The sequence below is a fragment of the Lampetra fluviatilis genome, chromosome 81 (genome assembly GCF_964198595.1).
Source record: "Lampetra fluviatilis chromosome 81, kcLamFluv1.1, whole genome shotgun sequence".
NCBI classification, from domain to species: domain Eukaryota; kingdom Metazoa; phylum Chordata; class Hyperoartia; order Petromyzontiformes; family Petromyzontidae; genus Lampetra; species Lampetra fluviatilis.
Genome location: NC_136355.1, coordinates 1,906,112 through 1,915,791, shown reverse-complemented (window position 1 = coordinate 1,915,791; position 9,680 = coordinate 1,906,112). Strand labels below are relative to the sequence as shown.

Here is a 9,680-nt window from a genome sequence, read left to right as displayed (position 1 = left end):
ACTGTGTGTGTGTGTGTCACTGTGTGTGTGTGTGTCACTGTGTCACTCAGAGTCAGGCAGGAGAGTTGTCTACTGATAACAGGTGACTTGTCACTGTGTCACTGTGTGTGTCACTGTGTGTGTGTCACTGTGTGTGTGTGTCACTGTGTGTGTGTGTCACTGTGTGTGTCACTGTGTGTGTGTGTGTCACTGTGTGTGTGTCACTGTGTGTGTGTGTGTCACTGTGTGTGTGTGTCACTGTGTGTGTGTGTGTCACTGTGTGTGTGTGTGTCACTGTGTCACTCAGTCAGGCAGGAGAGTTGTCTACTGATAACAGGTGACTTGTCACTGTGTCACTGTGTGTGTCACTGTGTGTGTGTGTCACTGTGTGTGTGTGTCACTGTGTGTGTGTGTGTCACTGTGTGTGTGTGTGTCACTGTGTGTGTGTCACTGTGTCACTCAGAGTCAGGCAGGAGAGTTGTCTACTGATAACAGGTGACTTGTCACTGTGTCACTGTGTGTGTCACTCTGTGTGTGTGTCACTGTGTGTGTGTGTCACTGTGTGTGTGTGTCACTGTGTGTGTCACTGTGTGTGTGTGTCACTGTGTGTGTGTCACTGTGTGTGTGTGTCACTGTGTGTGTGTGTGTCACTGTGTGTGTGTCACTGTGTCACTCAGAGTCAGGCAGGAGAGTTGTCTACTGATAACAGGTGACTTGTCACTGTGTGTGTCACTCTGTGTGTGTGTCACTGTGTGTGTGTGTCACTGTGTGTGTGTCACTGTGTCACTCAGAGTCAGGCTGGAGAGTTGTCTACTGATAACAGGTGACTTGTCACTGTGTGTGTCACTGTGTGTGTCACTGTGTGTGTCACTGTGTGTGTGTCACTGTGTGTGTCACTGTGTGTGTGTCACTGTGTCACTCAGAGTCAGGCAGGAGAGTTGTCTACTGATAACAGGTGACTTGTCACTGTGTGTGTCACTCTGTGTGTGTGTCACTGTGTGTGTGTGTCACTGTGTGTGTGTGTCACTGTGTGTGTGTCACTGTGTGTGTGTGTGTCACTGTGTCACTCAGAGTCAGGCAGGAGAGTTGTCTACTGATAACAGGTGACTTGTCACTGTGTGTGTCACTCTGTGTGTGTGTCACTGTGTGTGTGTGTGTCACTGTGTGTGTCACTGTGTGTGTCACTGTGTGTGTGTGTCACTGTGTGTGTGTGTGTCACTGTGTCACTCAGAGTCAGGCAGGAGAGTTGTCTACTGATAACAGGTGACTTGTCACTGTGTCACTGTGTGTGTGTCACTCTGTGTGTGTGTCACTGTGTGTGTCACTGTGTGTGTGTGTCACTGTGTGTGTGTCACTGTGTGTGTGTGTCACTGTGTGTGTGTGTGTCACTGTGTGTGTGTGTGTCACTGTGTGTGTGTGTGTCACTGTGTCACTCAGAGTCAGGCAGGAGAGTTGTCTACTGATAACAGGTGACTTGTCACTGTGTGTGTCACTCTGTGTGTGTGTCACTGTGTGTGTGTGTGTCACTGTGTGTGTCACTGTGTGTGTCACTGTGTGTGTGTGTCACTGTGTGTGTGTGTGTCACTGTGTCACTCAGAGTCAGGCAGGAGAGTTGTCTACTGATAACAGGTGACTTGTCACTGTGTCACTGTGTGTGTGTCACTCTGTGTGTGTGTCACTGTGTGTGTCACTGTGTGTGTGTGTCACTGTGTGTGTGTCACTGTGTGTGTGTGTCACTGTGTGTGTGTCACTGTGTCACTCAGAGTCAGGCAGGAGAGTTGTCTACTGATAACAGGTGACTTGTCACTGTGTGTGTCACTCTGTGTGTGTGTCACTGTGTGTGTGTGTCACTGTGTGTGTGTGTGTCACTGTGTGTGTCACTGTGTGTGTGTCACTGTGTCACTCAGAGTCAGGCAGGAGAGTTGTCTACTGATAACAGGTGACTTGTCACTGTGTCACTGTGTGTGTCACTGTGTGTGTGTGTGTCACTGTGTGTGTCACTGTGTGTGTCACTGTGTGTGTGTCACTGTGTCACTCAGAGTCAGGCAGGAGAGTTGTCTACTGATAACAGGTGACTTGTCACTGTGTCACTGTGTGTGTCACTCTGTGTGTGTGTGTGTCACTGTGTGTGTGTGTGTCACTGTGTGTGTGTGTGTCACTGTGTCACTCAGAGTCAGGCTGGAGAGTTGTCTACTGATAACAGGTGACTTGTCACTGTGTGTGTCACTCTGTGTGTGTGTCACTGTGTGTGTGTGTGTCACTGTGTGTGTGTGTGTCACTGTGTCACTCAGAGTCAGGCTGGAGAGTTGTCTACTGATAACAGGTGACTTGTCACTGTGTCACTGTGTGTGTCACTGTGTGTGTGTGTGTCACTGTGTGTGTGTGTCACTGTGTGTGTCACTGTGTGTGTGTGTGTCACTGTGTGTGTCACTGTGTGTGTGTCACTGTGTGTGTCACTGTGTGTGTGTGTGTCACTGTGTGTGTGTGTCACTGTGTGTGTCACTGTGTGTGTGTGTGTGTCACTGTGTGTGTGTGTCACTGTGTGTGTCACTGTGTGTGTGTGTGTCACTGTGTGTCACTGTGTGTGTGTCACTGTGTGTGTCACTGTGTGTGTCTCTGTGTGTGTCTCTGTGTGTGTCTCTGTGTCTGCAGGCTACAGAGACAGCGGATTGTGGAGTTGGAGGTGGAATTGGAGGAGGCTCAGCAGAGACTCACTCAGCACGGAGACTCACAGAGTGACACAGTCAGTGACACACACAGAGACACACACAGAGACACACACAGAGACACACACAGAGACACACACAGAGACACACACACAGTGACACACACAGTGACACACACAGAGACACACACAGAGACACACACAGTGACACACACAGAGACACACACAGTGACACACACAGAGACACACACAGAGACACACACAGAGACACACACACACAGTGACACTCACACAGAGACACACACAGAGAAACACACAGAGACACACACAGAGACACAGAGACACACACAGAGACACAGAGACACACACAGAGACACACACAGTGACACACACAGAGACACACACAGAGACACACACAGAGACACACACACAGTGACACATACAGTGACACACACACACAGTGACACACCCAGTGACACACAGTGACACACACAGTGATACACACAGAGACACACACAGTGACACACACAGAGACTCACACAGAGACTCACACAGAGACACACACAGTGACACACACAGAGACTCACACAGAGACACACACAGAGACACACACAGAGACACACACAGAGACACACACAGAGACTCACACAGAGACACACACAGAGACACACACAGACATACACACAGAGACACACACAGAGACTCACACAGAGACACACACAGAGACACACACAGTGACACACACAGAGACTCACACAGAGACGCACACAGTGACACACACAGAGACTCACACAGAGACACACACAGAGACACACACAGACATACACACAGAGACACACACAGAGACTCACACAGAGACACACACAGAGACACACACAGACATACACACAGAGACACACACAGACATACACACAGAGACACACACAGAGACACACACAGTGACACACACAGAGACGCACACAGAGACGCACACAGTGACACACACAGAGACTCACACAGAGACACACACAGTGACACACACAGAGACACACACAGAGACACACACAGACATACACACAGAGACACACACAGAGACTCACACAGAGACACACACAGAGACTCACACACAGTGACACACACAGTGACACACACAGAGACACACACACACACAGTGACACACACAGTGACACATACAGTGACACACACAGTGACACACACACACAGTGACACACACAGTGACACACACACACACACAGAGACACACACAGTGACACACACAGTGACACACACACACAGTGACACACACACACAGTGACACACACACACACACAGAGACACACACAGTGACACACACACACAGTGACACACACACAGAGACACACACAGTGACACACACAGTGACACACACAGTGACACACACACACAGTGACACACACAGTGACACACACAGTGACACACACAGTGACACACACACACAGTGACACACACACAGAGACACACACAGTGACTCACACAGAGACACACACAGTGACACACACAGAGACACACACAGAGACACACACAGAGACACACACAGACATACACACAGAGACACACACAGAGACTCACACAGAGACACACACAGTGAGACACACAGTGACACACACAGTGACACACACAGTGAGACACACAGTGAGACACACAGTGACACACACAGAGACTCACACACAGTGACACACACAGTGACACACACAGTGACACACACAGTGACACATACAGTGACACACACAGTGACACACACACACAGTGACACACACACACAGTGACACACACACACACACAGAGACACACACAGTGACACACACACACAGTGACACACACAGTGACACACACACAGAGACACACACAGTGACACACACACACAGTGACACACACAGTGACACACACAGTGACACACACACACAGTGACACACACAGTGACACACACAGTGACACACACAGTGACACACACACACAGAGACACACACAGTGACACACACAGTGACACACACACAGTGACACACACAGTGACACACACAGTGACACACACAGTGACACACACAGTGACACACACACACAGAGACACACACAGTGACACACACAGTGACACACACACAGTGACACACACAGTGACACACACAGTGACACACACACACAGAGACACACACAGTGACACACACAGTGACACACACACACAGTGACACACACAGTGACACACACAGTGACACACACAGTGACACACACAGTGACACACACACAGTGACACACACACACAGTGACACACACAGTGACACACACAGAGACACACACAGTGACACACACAGTGACACACACACAGTGACACACACACACAGTGACACACACAGTGACACACACAGTGACACACACACAGTGACACACACAGTGACACACACACACAGTGACACACACAGTGACACACACAGTGACACACACACAGTGACACACACAGTGACACACACACACAGTGACACACACAGTGACACACACAGTGACACACACACACAGTGACACACACAGTGACACACACAGTGACACACACACACAGTGACACACACACAGTGACACACACAGTGACACACACACACAGTGACACACACAGTGACACACACAGTGACACACACACACAGTGACACACACAGTGACACACACAGTGACACACACACACAGTGACACACACACAGTGACACACACAGTGACACACACACACAGTGACACACACAGTGACACACACAGTGACACACACAGTGACACACATACAACAACAACAACAACCGCCATTCACCACTAAGTGGCGGTGACGTCACCACGACGCTTGTGCCAGGCTAGGTGCATGAGGAGGAGGTCACGTGACAGACCCAGCAGGTGCCATGGGTTGACTGCTGTGCCAGGCTAGGTGCATGAGGAGGAGGTCACGTGACAGACCCTGCAGGTGCCATGGGTTGACTGCTGTGCCAGGCTAGGTGCATGAGGAGGTCACGTGACAGACCCAGTAGGTGCCATGGGTTGACTGCTGTGCCAGGCTAGGTGCATGAGGAGGAGCTCACGTGACAGACCCAGCAGGTGCCACGGGTTGACTGCTGTGCCAGGCTAGGTGCATGAGGTCACGTGACAGACCCTGCAGGTGCCACGGGTTGACTGCTGTGCCAGGCTAGGTGCATGAGGTCACGTGACAGACCCTGCAGGAGCCACGGGTTGACTGCTGTGCCAGGCTAGGTGCATGAGCTCACGTGACAGACCCAGCAGGTGCCATGGGTTGACTGCTGTGCCAGGCTAGGTGCATGAGCTCACGTGACAGACCCAGCAGGTGCCACGGGTTGACTGCTGTGCCAGGCTAGGTGCATGAGGAGGAGGTCACGGGGCAGACCCAGCAGGTGCCACGGGTCGACTGACCGAGATGACCGAGATGACTGGCTGATGCACCACCTGTGCCCCCGACTGGTCTATGCAAACATGACTCCCTGTTCAAAAGGCGTCAGTTTTGCTGCCAGATAGAAGGGTCAAAAAAACAATCATCATATTGTTTTCTTCTGGCAAATGAGGTTCCAATGGTGTAAATGCGTCATGACTCCCTGTTCAAAAGGCGTCAGTTTTGCTGCCAGATAGAAGGGTCAAAAAAAACAATCATCTTATTGTTTTCTTCTGGCAAATGAGCTTCTAATGGTGCAAATGCGTCATGACTCCCTGTTCAAAAGGCGTCAGTTTTGCTGCCAGATAGAAGGGTCAAAAAAAACAATCATCTTATTGTTTTCTTCTGGCAAATGAGCTTCTAATGGTGCAAATGCTTCATGACTCCCTGTTCAAAAGGCGTCAGTTTTGCTGCCAGATAGAAGGGTCAAAAAAACAACAATTATCTTATTTTATTCTTCTGGCAAATGAGGTTCCAATGGTGCAAATGCGTCATGACTCCCTGTTCAAAAGGCGTCAGTTTTGCTGCCAGATAGAAGGGTCAAAAAAACAATTATCTTATTTTTTTCTTCTGGCAAATGAGGTTCTAATGGTGCAAATGCGTCATGACTCCCTGTTCAAAAGGCGTCAGTTTTGCTGCCAGATAGAAGGGTCAAAAAAAACAATCATCATATTGTTTTCTTCTGCCAAATGAGGTTCCAATGGTGTAAATGCGTCATGACTCCCTGTTCAAAAGGCATCAGTTTTGCTGCCAGATAGAAGGGTCAAAAAAAACAATCATCATATTGTTTTCTTCTGGCAAATGAGGTTCCAATGGTGTAAATGCGTCATGACTCCCTGTTCAAAAGGCGTCAGTTTTGCTGCCAGATAGAAGGGTCAAAAAAACCAATCATCATATTGTTTTCTTCTGGCAAATGAGGTTCCAATGGTGTAAATGCGTCATGACTCCCTGTTCAAAAGGCGTCAGTTTTGCTGCCAGATAGAAGGGTCAAAAAAACAATCATCATATTGTTTTCTTCTGGCAAATGAGCTTCTAATGGTGCAAATGCTTCATGACTCCCTGTTCAAAAGGCGTCAGTTTTGCTGCCAGATAGAAGGGTCAAAAAAACAATCATCATATTGTTTTCTTCTGGCAAATGAGGTTCTAATGGTGTAAATGCTTCATGACTCCCTGTTCAAAAGGTGTCAGTTTTGCTGCCAGATAGAAGGGTCAAAAAAAACAATCATCATATGTTTTTCTTCTGGCAAATGAGGCTCTAATGGTGTAAATGCGTCATGACTCCCTGTTCAAAAGGCGTCAGTTTTGCTGCCAGATAGAAGGGTCAAAAAAAACAATCATTATGTTTTTTTCTTCTGGCAAATGAGGTTCCAATGGTGCAAATGCGTCATGACTCCCTGTTCAAAAGGCGTCAGTTTTGCTGCCAGATAGAAGGGTCAAAAAAAACAATCATCATATTGTTTTCTTCTGCCAAATGAGGTTCCAATGGTGTAAATGCGTCATGACTCCCTGTTCAAAAGGCGTCAGTTTTGCTGCCAGATAGAAGGGTCAAAAAAAACAATCATCATATTGTTTTCTTCTGGCAAATGAGCTTCCAATGGTGTAAATGCGTCACCCCGAACTCTCGTACTCTGATGGTGCGCTGTCTTTGAGTTGTGCGCCTTTTGGCGTCATCTGGTCCAACACCATGTGAGACTAGGCTCTAAGGAAAGCTGTCTCGGGTGTGGACCAATCAAGTTCAAGGACCATGTGAGACTAGGCTCTAAGGAAAGCTGTCTCGGGTGTGGACCAATCAAGTTCAAGGACCATGTGAGACTAGGCTCTAAGGAAAGCTGTCTCGGGTGTGGACCAATCAAGTTCAAGGACCATGTGAGACTAGGCTCTAAGGAAAGCTGTCTCGAGGTGTGGACCAATCAACTTCAAGGACCATGTGAGACTAGGCTCTAAGGAAAGCTGTCTCGGGTGTGGACCAATCAACTTCAAGGACCATGTGAGACTAGGCTCTAAGGAAAGCTGTCTCGGGTGTTCACCAATCAACTTCAAGGACCATGTGAGACTAGGCTCTAAGGAAAGCTGTCTCGGGTGTGGACCAATCAACTTCAAGGACCATGTGAGACTAGGCTCTAAGGAAAGCTGTCTCGGGTGTGGACCAATCAACTTCAAGGACCATGTGAGACTAGGCTCTAAGGAAAGCTGTCTCGGGTGTTCACCAATCAACTTCAAGGACCATGTGAGACTAGGCTCTAAGGAAAGCTGTCTCGGGTGTGGACCAATCAACTTCAAGGACCATGTGAGACTAGGCTCTAAGGAAAGCTGTCTCGGGTGTGGACCAATCAACTTCAAGGACCATGTGAGACTAGGCTCTAAGGAAAGCTGTCTCGGGTGTTCACCAATCAACTTCAAGGACCAAGTGAGACTAGGCTCTAATGAAAGCTGTCTCGGGTGTGGACCAATCAACTTCAAGGACCGTGTGAGACTAGGCTCTAAGGAAAGCTGTCTCGGGTGTGGACCAATCAACTTCAAGGACCATGTGAGACTAGGCTCTAAGGAAAGCTGTCTCGGGTGTTCACCAATCAACTTCAAGGACCAAGTGAGACTAGGCTCTAATGAAAGCTGTCTCGGGTGTGGACCAATCAACTTCAAGGACCGTGTGAGACTAGGCTCTAAGGAAAGCTGTCTCGGGTGTGGACCAATCAACTTCAAGGACCATGTGAGACTAGGCTCTAAGGAAAGCTGTCTCGGGTGTGGACCAATCAACTTCAAGGACCATGTGAGACTAGGCTCTAAGGAAAGCTGTCTCGGGTGTGGACCAATCAACTTCAAGGACCATGTGAGACTAGGCTCTAAGGAAAGCTGTCTCGGGTGTGGACCAATCAACTTCAAGGACCATGTGAGACTAGGCTCTAAGGAAAGCTGTCTCGGGTGTGGACCAATCAACTTCAAGGACCATGTGAGACTAGGCTCTAAGGAAAGCTGTCTCGGGTGTGGACCAATCAACTTCAAGGACCATGTGAGACTAGGCTCTAAGGAAAGCTGTCTCGGGTGTTCACCAATCAACTTCAAGGACCATGTGAGACTAGGCTCTAAGGAAAGCTGTCTCGGGTGTGGACCAATCAACTTCAAGGACAGTGCATATCATCATCATCATTATCATCATCATCAGAGTTGTTTTGACTGCTTGTGTTGTGGTTGTTGCAAACATGATGCCTTGTATAAAGGTGTCTGTGTTGTTGCCAGATAAATGGGTAAAAAAAAAACAATTATCATATTTTTTACCGGCAAATGAGGTTCCAATGGTGACATTCTCTGTGTGTGTCTCTGTGTGTGTCACTGTGTGTGTGTCACTGTGTGTGTCTGTCACTGTCTCTGTGTGAGTCTCTGTGTGTGTCTCTGTGTGTGTCTCTGTGTGTATCTCTGTGTGTGTCTCTGTGTATCTCTGTGTGTGTCACTGTGTGTGTCACTGTGTGTCACTGTGTGTGTGTCTGTGTGTGTGTGTGTCTCTGTGTGTGTCTCTGTGTGTGTCTCTGTGTGTGTCTCTGTGTGTGTCTCTGTGTGTGTCACTGTGTGTGTCACTGTGTGTGTCTCTGTGTGTGTCTCTGTGTGTGTCTCTGTGTG

General features: G+C 48.6%; 1 protein-coding gene across 1 annotated transcript in view; it reads left to right on the top strand.

Annotated features, from left to right (window-relative positions):
- Nucleotides 1–2,283: 2,283 nt before the first annotated feature.
- LOC144953709 (protein Hook homolog 3-like) overlaps nucleotides 2,284–9,680 on the top strand; it is a 40,581-nt gene continuing 33,184 nt past the window's right edge. Inside the window, exons 1-2 of the mRNA XM_078884269.1 lie at nucleotides 2,284–2,302; nucleotides 2,632–2,722. The gene's annotated coding sequence lies outside the window, so the exon portion shown is untranslated. The remainder of the gene's footprint in view (nucleotides 2,303–2,631; nucleotides 2,723–9,680) is intronic.